Below are 14720 nucleotides of genomic sequence, written 5' to 3'. Positions count from 1 at the left end.
AGGATTTCACTGGCTAGCCTCGCAGGATCCTTAAGGAACATCCTCTGATGTTTCCTATAAGTCTTCCGCTTGGCCACCCTGTTTCCTCCCTGAGGGTTTCTGAAAACACAGCCTGCCCCTCGTTGCCTACTACCAGGAGTACTATGACTCAGAGCACTCGAGACACCAGCTCCGAGCCTCCCCCTCAAAGCAGAGGCCGTAGCCTCCACAAGCTCACCCAACTCGTGCTCCTCCCTTGGCAAATCCCCACTGCTGCCGAGCTCGCTCAGAGAAAGATCCAGGGAGGCCGCCCTCTCTTTCAATTTCTTTCAAGGGGTGGCGCTGGCATCTCCTGTCTCAGATCACCGCTATGATCCTCTGATGGATTTATAGGGCTCCTGACAAGCCGACGTCTTTTCTCCCTTACCTGCTCACTAGTTTTACTGGGGAGATGCTTGGCGATCGCCATGTTAATGTACCTCTTGCACGCATATCTCTCCTCGAGCTTCAGTAACTCTTCCACTTCTTTAGCACTCCATAGCGAGGTCGCACCCCCCTTCACCTTCTTGGAGCGTACCTCCGCAATCCTCTCCATATTCCGTTCACTTGGGTGGACGTGTCGTTTGTGTTGGCTAAGTCCGCTCTTAGTTGCAACGGACACTTCGCAACTACCACATCGGTGAGGGTGGTGTCTCTTCTACCATTGAGGGCAATTCAGTGGTTGAGTCACTTCGACCACTAGTTTCAGGCTCCTGATTATCGTTTATCTCGTCAAAACTTGCTCTAAAGCTGGAATTGACGAAAGTCATTGTCTCAATCAGGCGGGGTACCTCCCCCTCCGACCTTTCTAGAGGGAGTCCTATGCTCCCCCTTCCAGGCCGAAGTTTGCTTCCAGGCGCGCTGACGGGGACAGTCACCACTTTAGACTGGAGGGCGTCACTCCTCTGGCTTGAATTTAGAATCACCGGGGTGTATGGAAGTCTTTCACCAGTTCTGCCAGTGCTTGTTCTTGAACTTAGAAATATCTCAAGTTAGAATTTTAGACTTCCAGAGGGGAGGCCGAGCATACCAACCCCTTAGCCCAGAGGGTCTCCACTCCTTGGGCTTAGCTATTCGCATCACCGGGGTGTATGGAAGTCTTTCACCAGTTCTGCCAGTTCTCGTTCTTGAACTTAGAAATATCTCAAGTTAGAATTTTAGACTTCCAGAGGGGAGGCCGAGCATACCAACCCCTTAGTCCAGAAGGTTGCCACTCCTCGCGTATAGCATATTGCCATTGCTGTTACCCAAAATTTCGTCTTTTTTAATGCCTCTTAAATGGGTCCATAATGGCTTGTTAAGCATAACAATAGAAAGACAAGACAACATAAGTTCATGCATTTAAGAGGCACACTGCAGAAAGAAAAAAAGGAGCATTTCATTGTATTAAACTAATATTAATTTGGTAAACAGATCCACAAAAGACATGATTACACACAGAGAAGAAGTTTAAAGAAGCTGGCATTAGTGGAAATGGTCTCTTTCATACAACAAGTTAGTGTTTTGTACACCCAATACATACAATATTTTAAAACTATACATCTAATATATATAACTGACCATTTTAACACTAAACGACTAATGTTTTTTAGCCTAATGCTTGTAATAGAATATTTTAATTACTAAACAACATCTAATGGGTTTTGTACACCTAACACTTATAATTGCATATTTTATCACTAAACAACAACAAAAACAACTCAGATGTTTTTTCTACGTTATACTGATGAATAGTTTAACGACTGAGATTCCAAGAAATATAATTTATTCATGTAAACACAATTGTCAACACTTGTTAAACACGTTTAACAAACCGACAACAAAAACTAACGTTACCAGAACACATTCCCTACAACTAACTTACAGTTTTACTACATTTTACAAAATCGGTGTAATTTAATTGAGAAAAAGCAGATTATATAGATAAAACAGTGTTTACACAAGCCATTTACTGAACGCTGCGCTTTATACAACGACACACGCAACAACGCTGCTACTTTAATCTTTAAACGCCAAACCCCAATCCTAAAAGTTTTACTTAAGTCTAAGCAATGAATGAGACCCAGCACGTACCTTTAAATCGTTGTCTGTTCGCTGTAGAACTGAGAAAGGGAGAATGAAGCGACTCGTTTTAGAGTAGCCATTGTAAGGCCCGCCCCCAGAAACACTCACAGCCGTCGGCCAATCAGGAGTTAGCACATCCCACAGTTTCTATGAGGAACCAGTATCAGACAGCCATCGGCCAATCAGTCGTTAGCACCTCCCACAGTTTCAATGTGTGGCCATTGTCAGACAGCCATCGGCGTCAGCACATCCCACTGTTTCAAAGATGCACTTTGTTTGCGTCACCTGGCCAATCATTGCAGCAGAAATTGAAACAATTGAAAAATCAGCCTGCAGTCCAGATCTTTCACCTATAGAGAACATTTGGCACATCATAAAGAGGAAGGTGCGACAAAGAAGGCCCAAGACGATTGAACAGTTAGAGGTTTGCATTAGACATGAATGGGAGAGCATTCCTATTTCTAAACTTGAGAAACTGGTCTCCTCTGTCCCCAGACGTCAGTTGAGTGTTGTAAGAAGAAGGGGGGATGCCACACAGTGGTAAAAAATGGCCCTGTCCCAACTTTTTTGGGATTTGTTGACGCCATAAAATTTTGAAACAACATATTTTTCCCTTAAAATGATACATTCTCTCAGTTTTAACTTTTGATCTGTGATTTGTGTTCTATTCTGAATAAAATGTTAGATGTTGGCACCTCCCCATCATTGCATTCAGTTTTTATTCACAATTTGTTTAGTGTCCCAACTTTTTTGGAATCCGGTTTGTATTACCAAAGCGGCATCAAGGACTCAAAAGTAATACTTACCCCTAATTCATTATCTGTAACTGTGGGAGGCAACCGGAGCACCCAGAGGAAACCCACTCAGACAACACAGGCCCCTGGAGCTGTGTGACTGCGACACTACCTGCTGCGCCACCGTGCTGCCATGAAAACCATGAAAATCGAATTCCACCTTAAAAACTATTCTTCTATACTATACTCTAATGCTGCTGACCACTCCTGCGTTCAAGGGTGAGGAGTTAGGGGAAAGTATTACCGATGCGTCACCCGTATTACCAATCCGGCACTTCCCATTGAGAGCCGTTCATTGCACCTCCTGCTGGCCGTAAAGTATTTGCAGTTCCTGGACTGAATGGTAATATAGGAAGTCAGGAATTTGGCACAGTGCCAACCCTATTCCATAGAGGTGTACTGCAACAAATTAAAAAATAATTCCCTACGGAGCCAAAAGGTACAATGTCCATTCCACCTCTGGTTCGAAGTTGAGGGTGGCCTCTTTCGATAGAGGAGTGGGGCAAACCCGAGCACCCCCAAGTGGCCGATAGCAAAAATTATAAATTTTCCCTATGGGATTTCCCATTCATAATTATTCATAATTTCGCGATTTTGACGTCACGTAACTGACATCTTATGTAATAGATTGATGAAGGTGCTATATGAGCGCACAACGGCACGTCATGAATCACCTGACCCTCACTTCCAAATGGGTAATATGGCCCCTTATTAATTTATTCACTTAAAAGAAAGATATTGGAATAAAATATGTTTCCTGATGGGTCTTTCCAAAGTTTGTTACATATGGCATATAAACAAATACAGAATAATATATGAAATAAAGGGGGTTTCTTTAAAGTCAAGTTAAATCAAGCATCTAGGACTTTATCCATTCACAGGCTTCAGAATAAAAGTGTAATATTTTAGATGATTGACTGCCTGTCCTTGCCACAAGTGCACATGCCAGTGTCACCAAAGTTGTAGCATAAGCAGGAACATTAGTAAGTCTTATATTATAAACTTTTTTTTTCTTGAGATCTAGATAAACTGTAGAGAGTATTTTATAAAAAGAAAAAAATCATCAAGTTGTAATGGAATTCATGGTTTTTATTTTCTAATCCAGAAACCAGCTGTGAAGCTGCTCAGAAAAGGAGTTTGGAGAAGAGCAAGACTCTGTTCCTTGAGAGATGTTTTCCCATGAGTGAAGAAAAGCTGCAGTTGCTTACTGATGGAGTCTCAATAAAAAAATGTCAACAAGTGGTTCATAAACTACAGGTATTAAAACTGGGCCAAGCTTCTACTTTTTGTAGTAAGAGTGTGTTTTCGGTACCACATTTTACAAAAGGGTACAAGAAATTGTATTAATTAATGCATTATTTCATAATTGGGCGGCATGGTGGCGTAGCAGGTAGTGTCACAGCTCCAGGGGCCTGGAGGTTGTGGGTTCGATTCCCACTCAGGGTCACTGTCTGTGAGGAGTGTGGTGTGTTCTTCCTGTGTCTGCGTGCGTTTCCTCTCACAGTCCAAAAACACATGTTGGTAGGTGGATTGGCGAATCCAAAGTGTCTGTAGGTGTGAGTGAATGTGTGTCTGTGTTACCCTGTGAAGGACTGGTGATTCTAGGTAGGCTCTGGACCCACCGCAACCCTGAACTGGATAAGCGGTTACAGATAATGAATGAATTAATTATTTCATAATTGATCATTACTTTTTACAGGTAATAGTACAGCATGAGTCAAAATAAATATACATAACATAAGCATGTCTCCTGTCTGCCTTAATGAAGGAGCAATGTATTAATTAGCATAGTAATTAAAGGGGATGTTTATAATTTTAATCAAAAAAGCACTTTTTATAATATTCAGAGGATGTTTCTTATCGTTTGCTGCTCTCCAGTGTATTTGCATGCTTGAACCCAGTCTAATGTGTTTACAAAGCTCCAGTGTCTGTAAAAAACATAGTGTCTTGGTCCGGTATGCTAGGCTCTCTCCCTGCTCATGGCAGAGAAACAGAATCTGGAAGTTATTTTAGAAAAAGGGGAGACTCCAAACATTGAAAAGAATGAAATGAGATGAGGATATTGCTCTATTCCCGTTCCATAGGGGAGTAACACTGACTTATTTTATCTGTAGATGGAACAGACTCTAAATTCGGGAGCGTGCTAACTGCATGAAAGTGAACACAGAGCAAAAGTGTTAAAGAACTAAACAACTTAAAGTAACACATACGGTTCAACTTCAGCCATGTACAAACGACAACCATTTTTTTCCCTTCAAACATACTGTTCTGCCTTAAAAGACACTAAACTTCGGAACGTAAACAAACGAGAGAAGACACACAAAAAAAATATGTCTAAATATTTACACAGATTTTCTGTCATTTCAGATACTGTATGTTCAGTGTGCTTAAGAAGCGTGCAGCAAAGAAGATCAGATGTACCACTACAGAAGAAGAGATCGCTCGCATGGTACCAAAGGCAACCTGACTTGCTTTCAAGCAGTTCTTGGCCAAAGATCGCATCTTAAATGAAGGTTGCTACAGGACAACAACTGTTTTTTTTTTTGCACATGGCTGGATGCACTTAAGGCCAATGAAAATGCAGAGAAATCTGCAACTGAAGCAGTGAAAGTGATGGACTCTGAGCTTTAGTTCCTTAGAGATTTAGAAACCTTAGAGATTTAGTATTTAATTATAATATCAATATAACTTTTTTGATTTATTAATTAACATTTATTAATTAACTCATGGACAGGGTCTGAAAATATGAAGCCCATCCAGCATATGATAGGGGGAATCCTAGCGGGCAGATAGAGGGGTATGCAGACTAAAGATGTGACTGAATTTTTGAGACTGAATATTTGTGCGGATTCAGTTGTAGGTCATTCACTGAATTTTAGTTTGCTTACCCCTCTACTCTCCCCATCCTCTATCTGCAGGCTAGGATTCCCCCTATCATATGCTGAGTGGGCTTCATCTCTGACCATGTCCACGAGGGCTGTAGAAGAGTACACTTAGATTTAGTATTTGGAAATGTATTTAATATAATTTATTTTGTGAATTTTATTACCTAGTTTTCACTCTTCTGTAATTCTCAAAATACTGATGTTACTAATATTAAATCTCATTTTTGTTATTGTTAATTGTTTTCCTGGTTAAAACTATTTTTGAACCAAACCATTTTGTTCTTCATTAAACATTGAAATTTACATGAACTGATTATTCTGAAATGTTTAAAGAATGTAAAGATAATTAGACAACCTTAAATTATTAATGATTCTAAGAGTATTCTACAGTTAAGACATGGTATTAATATAAAACACCCTTAAACACACCTTAAGAAACACTATTAGGTCACAACTGAACCGTCTTAAGACATAAAATGTCGGTGTCTTAAGACAATATGAAGTCTTAAGTCATGCCTTGTCTTCAAGACACACAAACTTATAACTTTCATGTCTTAAGGTGTTAACTTTCATGTCTCAAGACAGAGATGGCGTCTTCACTCATAAGTCACAAGGTGTCTTGAGACGTCTTGCTATAACAAATTGTCTCAAGATGTCTTGTCCAGCCCGTCAAGACATCTTAAGACACAGTGATGGCTGGGTATGTGAGTCATTAATCTTATTAAAAAGGTAATAACTGTTAAGTTAAATGAGTTTAGTAATTTCACTCATATTTTCCCCTGTGGGGAGTTCGACAACCGAGTGTCGCCAGTAACCACAAAAACACATTCATCCTTACAAATCTAGGTTGGATTACATTAGGGAGTTTGTAAAATGATACACCCTTGATTAACTAGAAACGAATCATTGTACAAAAAAATATATACAAGAGATTTGGAGCAGGCATAGGAACAACAGATTCTTTAAAGACGCATGGCGATGTACCTGCGCTCTTTTTCCACGTGAGGGCACTGTTGCTCCTGAAGTTTTAATAATGAAACTTAATCCTCTTGATTTTAGGAATTGTATTTGGTGTCAATTTAATTGTCATGTGACAAATAAATCTCTTAGTGTTTGGTTGTGATATTCATTCCATATGTAACATAGGAAAATATATTTTATTTTATGTTGAAATTCCATGTTTTGATTTGATCAGACAGAGGTCGTCTTGATGAGTCTTTATTTTGATCAGTGGTGGGTAGTGGGTAGCTGCAGATGTTTTGGCTCCCCAGATCATGGGAATATCTCAAGGTGTGAAGGGGGAAGCTCTGTGTTCTTGAATATAGATTAAAAGTTCTATTCAAATGTTGGACGGACGTCTCCTCTAGGGCTTCTATCACTCTTGATATTTAGGGAAAACAGACAAGTGTTCTGACAAAAGGTCTGTTTTGTGGCCTTGAGTAAACAAGAGATTTTAACTTGGGGCATCCGATTAACTAGAGAGAGAGAGAGATTTAATTTAATATTCTTGTCCTGAGTCCACTACACTTTGACGGTCACACTAATTTAAAATCAGGAATTCGTCTTTTGTTTTGTATGCTTTTAATTCCATATTGCAGATAAAAACAACAAAGAAGTTTCAAGACCTTTTATTTTCTGAAAAGTGTCACATGTAAAAGAAATTTGAGGTTCAAGGCTAGTGAGACAGCACAGTGCACTCACACCAAGCTTCCATTCATCATTGGGGTGGAAGCCTCGGGGGTGGGCCTTGGTGCAGTTCTGTCTCAACAGTCAACAGAAGACAAGAAACTTCGTCCTTTTGCCTACTTCTTCCGGCATCTATCCCCTGCTGAACATAACTACAACGTGGGGAATTGTGTGTTATTAGCTATTAAACTCATGTCCGAAGAGCGGAGGCACTGGCTGGAGCGGGCTAAACACCCCTTTCAGGTCTGGACGGATCACAAAAACTTGGCTTGTATACAGCAGAAAAAGAATCTGAATCCACAGCAGACCAGAGGGGGGCTACTCTTTGACCAGTTTGACTTTAACCTGTGGTACTGGCCAGGGACTAAGTATGTCAAGCCAGATGCCCTCTCCCGTCAGTGGGGATACCTGCTTCCCACTGATCCAGTCTCAACTATAAACCCCAAGGCCCTCGTGGTGCCCATCCAATGGAGGATTGAGACAGTGGTGTATCAGGCTCTCTTCACAGAACCAGACCGAGGAGGAGGTCTCCAATGCCGTTTTTGGTGGCACCCGTATGGAACCCGACATCTGAGCATTAGAAATCCTGTTTAAAGACCCTAGGACTAGGCCCATTCATTAGCTGTCCCTTCTGACTGCTTGACTTCATCGCAGGGCTGCTTCCATCCAGGGGCAACACTGTGATTCTGGTATTCCTCGATTGGTTCTTCAAGCACTTCCAACTGTGATGGAAACAGCTAAACTACTTCTGACTCGTGTAGTGTGCATTCATTTGCTGCCTACCGACATTGTGTCAGACCATGGGCCTCAATTCACCAGGGTCTAGCTCTTGGCCAAGGACCTATCTCTGCGTGATTATCCTTGCAAGTTTGCTCACCACAACATTGAGCCATTTAAGGGCCTTCACAATATAAACCCAGTGTCTTATCGCTTGGCCCTTTCCCTGTCATTGCGAGTCAACACTACCTTTTACGTGTCCTGCCTTATGCCCTTATAGTGGGCCCCTCTGACCTGCCTGGACTTTACATAGTGCATAGTGCACCAGCATACACAGTTCGGCATCTCCTGGACATCCAGTGGGTTTGCAGTTGAGTCCAGTACTTGGTGGACTGGGAGCGTTACGGATCTGGGGAGTGGTCTTGGGTTCCCTCTCATCATATCTTGGACCGCAAACTCATTCAGGATTTTTGGCAGGATCCCACAAGGCTTGATGCAAGGTCTCCACCAGGGGGAGACCTTGAGTCATGCACACCACTAATTAGGATTGACTTTCAACAACTGTTGACACCGGGATCCAGTGACTCTGTGCTGGGTCTTGGCTCAAACATATGGCCAGTAATATATGGCATCTGAGGAGTGAGAGCCTGTTGGCTACACCTCCTTCTCTTATCAGTGAGGGCACATGTGGTTACACACCCCCTCTCTTTTGAGCCTTTACTTCTCAAGACCCTTTATACTTCATCTGATAAGACAGGGAACGTTTAATTTAAAAAAGTTCCAGTGACCTAGTTTTATTTTGGGAAGTTCTTGAGTTTAGCCCCAGTTTATTGGGGCTACCATCCTTCCCATGGCATTCTTTGTCCTCCATTTCCTCACACTGCATGGTGTTTCATTTTTAATCCATTTCTGGCTCATTTATTTTCCACCCATGAGAGCACTCCCTCTGCAACACTGCCGCACTGAATTTTCCTTTTAAATTCTGTTTTAAAAGTTCCTCCCATGGTGACTCATTGGTTCAGTGGTGATATGTTTGTCCTGCATGCTGATGGTCTGGGTTCGTATTTCTTTGGAATTTTTTCTTCCTTATTTAACCTGTTCCGAATGTTAGTGTTTTACCCTGCTGGCCTGTGTTTGAGTCTCATACTGAGCGGGCCCCCATTAAAAGGGACCTGGTGAAACGTACAGGTGCTGGTCATAAAATTAGAATATCATGAAAAAGTTGATTTATTTCAGTAATTCCATTCAAAAAGTGAAATTTGTATATTATACTCATTCATTACACACAGACAGATATATTTGAAGTGTTTATTTTTTAATTTCTGTGCGCGTGCGCAGATATTTCGAGAAAGCAATAAGGTTTCTGTTCAGATGTTTTGTAGTCCTTCTATAATCTCTGGAGAAATGCCAATCTGATCAGAAAATGATTCAAAGAATATAAGCTCATGACAGCTCAGGAACTCCAGGTAGTCAAGGTTCAGTGGTTGCTGGCTTAGGGCAGACTGTAATTTGGACAGAAGTCCCTCCATAAACTGCTGTCTCAGCATATCCTGTCAGATGGACAGACATCAAATTAAGGTGAATTACACAATTTTCAAAGCTTTTGCATTTAAATACACTGGTGTGTAATGCTCTGTTCTAAAGAATCTTCCATATAAAAAACTCAGTAGATATGTGTTGGTTCACTGGTGGTTTTGGATTGTAAATAAAATCGCTATATTTGTGTTACAGACATTGTGATTACTGGTTCCTATCAACAGCACTGTCAAGAAATCTGTTTTTCCCTCCCATGGAGAATGAGTAGGATGTGGGCGGAGCTGGACGTGATCCGAATTCACACAGTGGATTTCTGGTTCTGCAGTGAGGAGTACTTGCGTGGAGCAGTGATTAAGGGATGAGAAACAGTGATTAAGATGTCTATAAATTATTAGCCAATAGTTGCTATTTACCATCTCTACCATCAAACATTTAATAATATATCATAGGCTGTGTCAAAAACAGTACACAATTATTAAAAGCCCGTTCAAGGATATAGTATTGTGTAGTATACTATAATATGGTATAGTGTGGGCAGCCATGGCCTAATGGTTAGAAAAGAACTGAAAGGTCATTGGTTCGATTATCACGACTGGCAGGAAAATTGGGGGCGGTGTGAGTGAAGTGTTTGTGTGTTCACAGCCCCTAGTGTGTGTTCATGGGTTAAATGCAGAAGACACATTTTGTACTACATCTCTATCTAACTCTTGATATACACAGCTAGCTAACAACCTTAGTACTTACAGAATGAAATATGAATTAAAATAGTAAAAAAAAAAAAATATATATATATATATATGACCAGAGCAGGGTTGGCTGCAGTTTGTTTTGGGAGTGGGTTTTGTATATACCTAGGGAGTGAGGTAAGATATTGCCTTTTGTTCTCACTTAGAAAAGTTACAGCTGTGGGTTAGTTATGGGGGGGGGGGGTTACATGGTTTAAGGGCTTACTTAAAACCCTAAAGTAGAAATAACAATTTAAAATCAAATAATGTAAAAACAAACTACAAAACCCAGTGTTTAATGCACTCTCCCCAACTTGGCCCCCTTTCAGCTTTACCCAAAAGCGTGTTCAGTCAGGGGAAAACAGAATTTGCCCAGCAACTCTCAGACCAATCTAAATTCCAGTCATAAAATTATTTATTCCAAAAATACATAAAGTGTATTGCTCATGTGAATGGCAATCAATAAAATACAATAATAAACTGTCCTTCCATTCTACACCAGTCCAGGGGAAGAACAGCGAAGGAGGAAACAAACAGAGAAACTCTGGTGGGCCCCGGCAGGTAGTCCCTTAAGTAGCAAAGTCCCAGTCTCACAAGCGCCCCTCGGTCACGTCCACTCCAGTACTCTAAAATACACAATAAAACAGCCGGCAGTAATCGAGAACTACTCAAATTAATTAAAATAAATTGGAGTTTCCAAGTGAAAGGCTAAAACCTCATTAATTATTAACGGCTAGCGAACTATTAGCAGCTGGAGACACTCAGGCCACAACAGTTAAGGCTTTAAGTAACCAACCCCGGATTCTGCAGCGTCTCGTATGGGAGGCCGTCTAGGGCAAATACACTGAAACACTTGCGCACACTACATTGAAACACTTGCACACTACACACTGAAACACTTGCACACTACACACTAAATCACTTGCGCACGCTACACGGAAACACTTGCACACTTGTCGATCAATTCCAAAAATGGAAGCGATTCTTTGCCAATTAAATCCCAGATTTAGGCAGTGGATAATCTGGTCTGCTGTTAAATCATACCGTGGGCGACCGGACGTGCTACTGGAAGTTGTTGGAGGAATTATGAGAATATTGTTGCCTTGATGTCTTTGGCCCGGAGATTGTTGTAAAATGATTTCTCTCACCACAGGCCCTTCTCTGCGCCCAACTACACATATGATGGACTGAATGGTTCTTGTGGGGTGCTCCAGTTCAGTGTAGTGTCTGTGTAGCGGGTCATCTTGTATGGATTCCACACAACGCAGGACTTCACGCAAAAAATTACGGATATCCTCACTGTTACCAGAAATATGCAATGGCTGATCAAATATGAAAAGACTAATAAAAATAATAAGAACAAATGTTTGTTCATCTCTGAAAAGACACAGAGCACAGGAATTAGTCATAAAACATTGTACCCTGTGCCCCACAGCTGAGTACATCATCTCTCTCTCTCTCACACACACACACGTCATGTTTAATATATATACGAGTGTATGTGAAGGGTAGTGAAAATGTTTCAATGTAGTGCGCACGTGTTTCAGTGTATTTGCCCTAGACGGCCTCCCATACCCCGTCTCATATCCTCAGCTTCGCCAGTCCCACTCTCCTCGGTCCGGTAGCTGCTTCGTTGGCCCTCTCCGGAAAACTCGCGACGGCTCGATTTCTAACTTTCTCTGCCGCTACGCCAAGTCAAGCTCCTTTACTCGATTTCCTATAGCCACGCGCTAGTCGTCACGCCGTGGGCACCTGCCTTTCCTTGCTCCTCTTCTGCTCTCTTCCTTTTTTTCGCTCCCCTTCCAGTCTCCTTCAGTTCCTTAAAAACAAAAGTCTCCTCCTCCCAGAGTTACGTCAATTAATTTCCCCCGGCAATGATCGTCATTTTTGGTCCTGTCAGCAATTAGAGGTAGCAGCAGGTGGCAAGCAACATATACAAATAAATAATTAACAAATAAATAAATCCACAACCCACCACAAATATGCACACATTGACAAAATAAAGCTCAATTTAAACACCACAAAAATCACACAAGGTTCACCACAAAAAAAAAAAAAAGAAAACCAAACACACAATAATAAATTACTTTGTTATTTTTGTCGGCATAAGGCCATCCCGAAGTGCCCTGGTGTTTGTCACATATACAATAAATATTCTATTCATTAGGAGTGGAGGAGTTCAAGTATTTCGGGGTCTTGTCCGCAAATGAGGGAAAGTGCGGATCAGTGCAGTGTCAGCAGTAATGGGAGAGACTCGGAGTGGGGCAGTTGCTCTTCCACATCAAGAGGAGCCAGTTAAGGTGGTCCGGGTGCCTTCCTGGTGAGGTGTTCCGGGCATGTCCAACGGGTAGGAGACCCCGGGGAAGACCCAGAACATGCTGGAGAGACTATATGTATCGACTGGCCTGGGAATGCCTTGGTATCCCCCCGGAAAAGCCAGAAGAGGTGTGTAGGGAGAGGGAGGTCTGGGTTTCTTTACTCTGACTGCTTCCCCCGGCGACCCTGATCCAGATAAGCGGTGGGCAATCGATGGATGAACGGTTTTATCTCTAGTTTATTTCCCGCAATGTTAAACAGTGGTCTGAATTAACAGTGACTGAAGCTGAAGCAGAACAAGTTATGGATTATTTTTAGACTAGTGCTATGAAGTTCTTTTTACATCAGAAAGCTATCATGGTTATTAATATAGCCTGTCCCTTTTCCATGATCACTAACCAATGATCAGTGATCGCTTTTTATTGTAAAGATTAACATTATGTGTTTTGGCTGTTACAACTATTGTAAGGAGAGCACGTCTGAGAAAAGAGAAACACTACAGACAAAAGCAGAGAAATAATGTTTGTTTACTTAATAAAGTTAAGTAAAACTCTTACAGAATCCAATGTCAACATAAAAAAAGCCACAACTAACATTTTTGTTAAAAGATATTAAAGTGTGTACTAATTATTACTATTAAAAATAACCAAAAATAAGAATATAGAGCTTTTGTGGTTTATGACAAAATTACTTGCTATAACAGTAAATGCAGTGGGAATGCTGTCAAAAAGGCTGTATTTGTTTCAAATTATATTTCATTCTAAACTAAAAAATGCATAAACCTGTAAACTGTATTTAAAATAGGGTCTGAATAAACTTTTTAGAACTTAAATAATCCAACTATTTTCAGTGCAATCCACTATAATAAAATACATTCTTCTCCAGCTCTAAATAATGGGTAAAAATAATAAAATTAAAGTTTCTGTCTCCGCCTTTAAGGTGCAGGAGCAAACATAAGTGGAGTTTATTGACATTAACAGCAGTCAAATAGGAAATCCCCCATAATTAATCCCACAATGTCCCATTACTTCTAAGGATAGGCCTTCATAGAGGTCCTTCCAATGATGCAGCTCCTGACTTGAGATGCACTTAGCTTCTTCCAAACAAATTCAGCAAATAGGAACAACAGAGCAAATATGAGAAACGTTGCCATCACTGGAAGTGAGGAGATGTCAGGCAGTGATAGTGTGTGTTGGCACTTTCTCCTCTGTTCCCCCACCTAATAAATTCGGATTTTTTAAAATAAAATTGAAAATGGTAATTACAGGTTTAATTATTATTATAATTATTTTTGGGAAGTAGGTTCTTAGTTATTAGTTAAGTTCAGGAAGGTGTAACAATTGCTTTAGAATATAATTCAAGGGGAAAAATCAAGGGTATTCATGATTCGTTCTTTGAGCAATTATGTTGGAAAACCCAAACCCAAGCAATTTTTATTCATTATTTTAGAAATACTTTACTATGTTACTAGTCATTTTATTGGCTGAATCTTTTCTTTTGATAAATTATCCCCAATTTATTCAGCTCAACTGCCTCTCCCACCAAATCTGAGCTGAGAGCTCTTGGGGTTTACATTTATTACATACATTTTACTGAAATAGTCAAAGACAAGTTCCTAGACGCTACAAGAAAAAACAAGATTATGTTGGTTGTGATTAGATATTTCTTTGTTTTGTTTTATTTATAGTAGTTTTAAAGCGAAAGTCTACAACTGTTGGTAATCATAGTTCTCTCTGGTTGTATACACTCAGAACATTGGCGTTTCTAGGCCCTTTTTATGGGTGCTAATTTGAGTCCAAGCACTCCTAATATAAGAGAATAAAGTCTTTTTTAAATGTAAGTGGATCTCTCAAGCTGAAAACATGTTTTTAAAATTAATAAAAAAAACAAAAAAGATACATACAGGGGTTGGACAATGAAACTGAAGCACCTGGTTTTAGACCACAATAATTTATTAGTATGGTGTAGGGCCTCCTTTT

At 40.6% G+C, this 14720-nt stretch overlaps 1 long non-coding RNA gene across 1 annotated transcript in view; it reads left to right on the top strand.

The window, feature by feature from the left end:
• LOC136696018 (uncharacterized) overlaps positions 1–6004 on the top strand; it is a 20371-nt gene extending 14367 nt beyond the window's left edge. Inside the window, exons 3-4 of the long non-coding RNA XR_010802553.1 lie at positions 3982–4133; positions 5244–6004. This is a non-coding gene — a long non-coding RNA (uncharacterized lncRNA). The remainder of the gene's footprint in view (positions 1–3981; positions 4134–5243) is intronic.
• Positions 6005–14720: the final 8716 nt, after the last annotated feature.

This window comes from Hoplias malabaricus, chromosome 5 (assembly GCF_029633855.1).
Source record: "Hoplias malabaricus isolate fHopMal1 chromosome 5, fHopMal1.hap1, whole genome shotgun sequence".
Taxonomy (NCBI): domain Eukaryota; kingdom Metazoa; phylum Chordata; class Actinopteri; order Characiformes; family Erythrinidae; genus Hoplias; species Hoplias malabaricus.
Note: the sequence above shows the minus strand (reverse complement) of the source record. Positions and strands in the feature narration are given on the sequence as shown.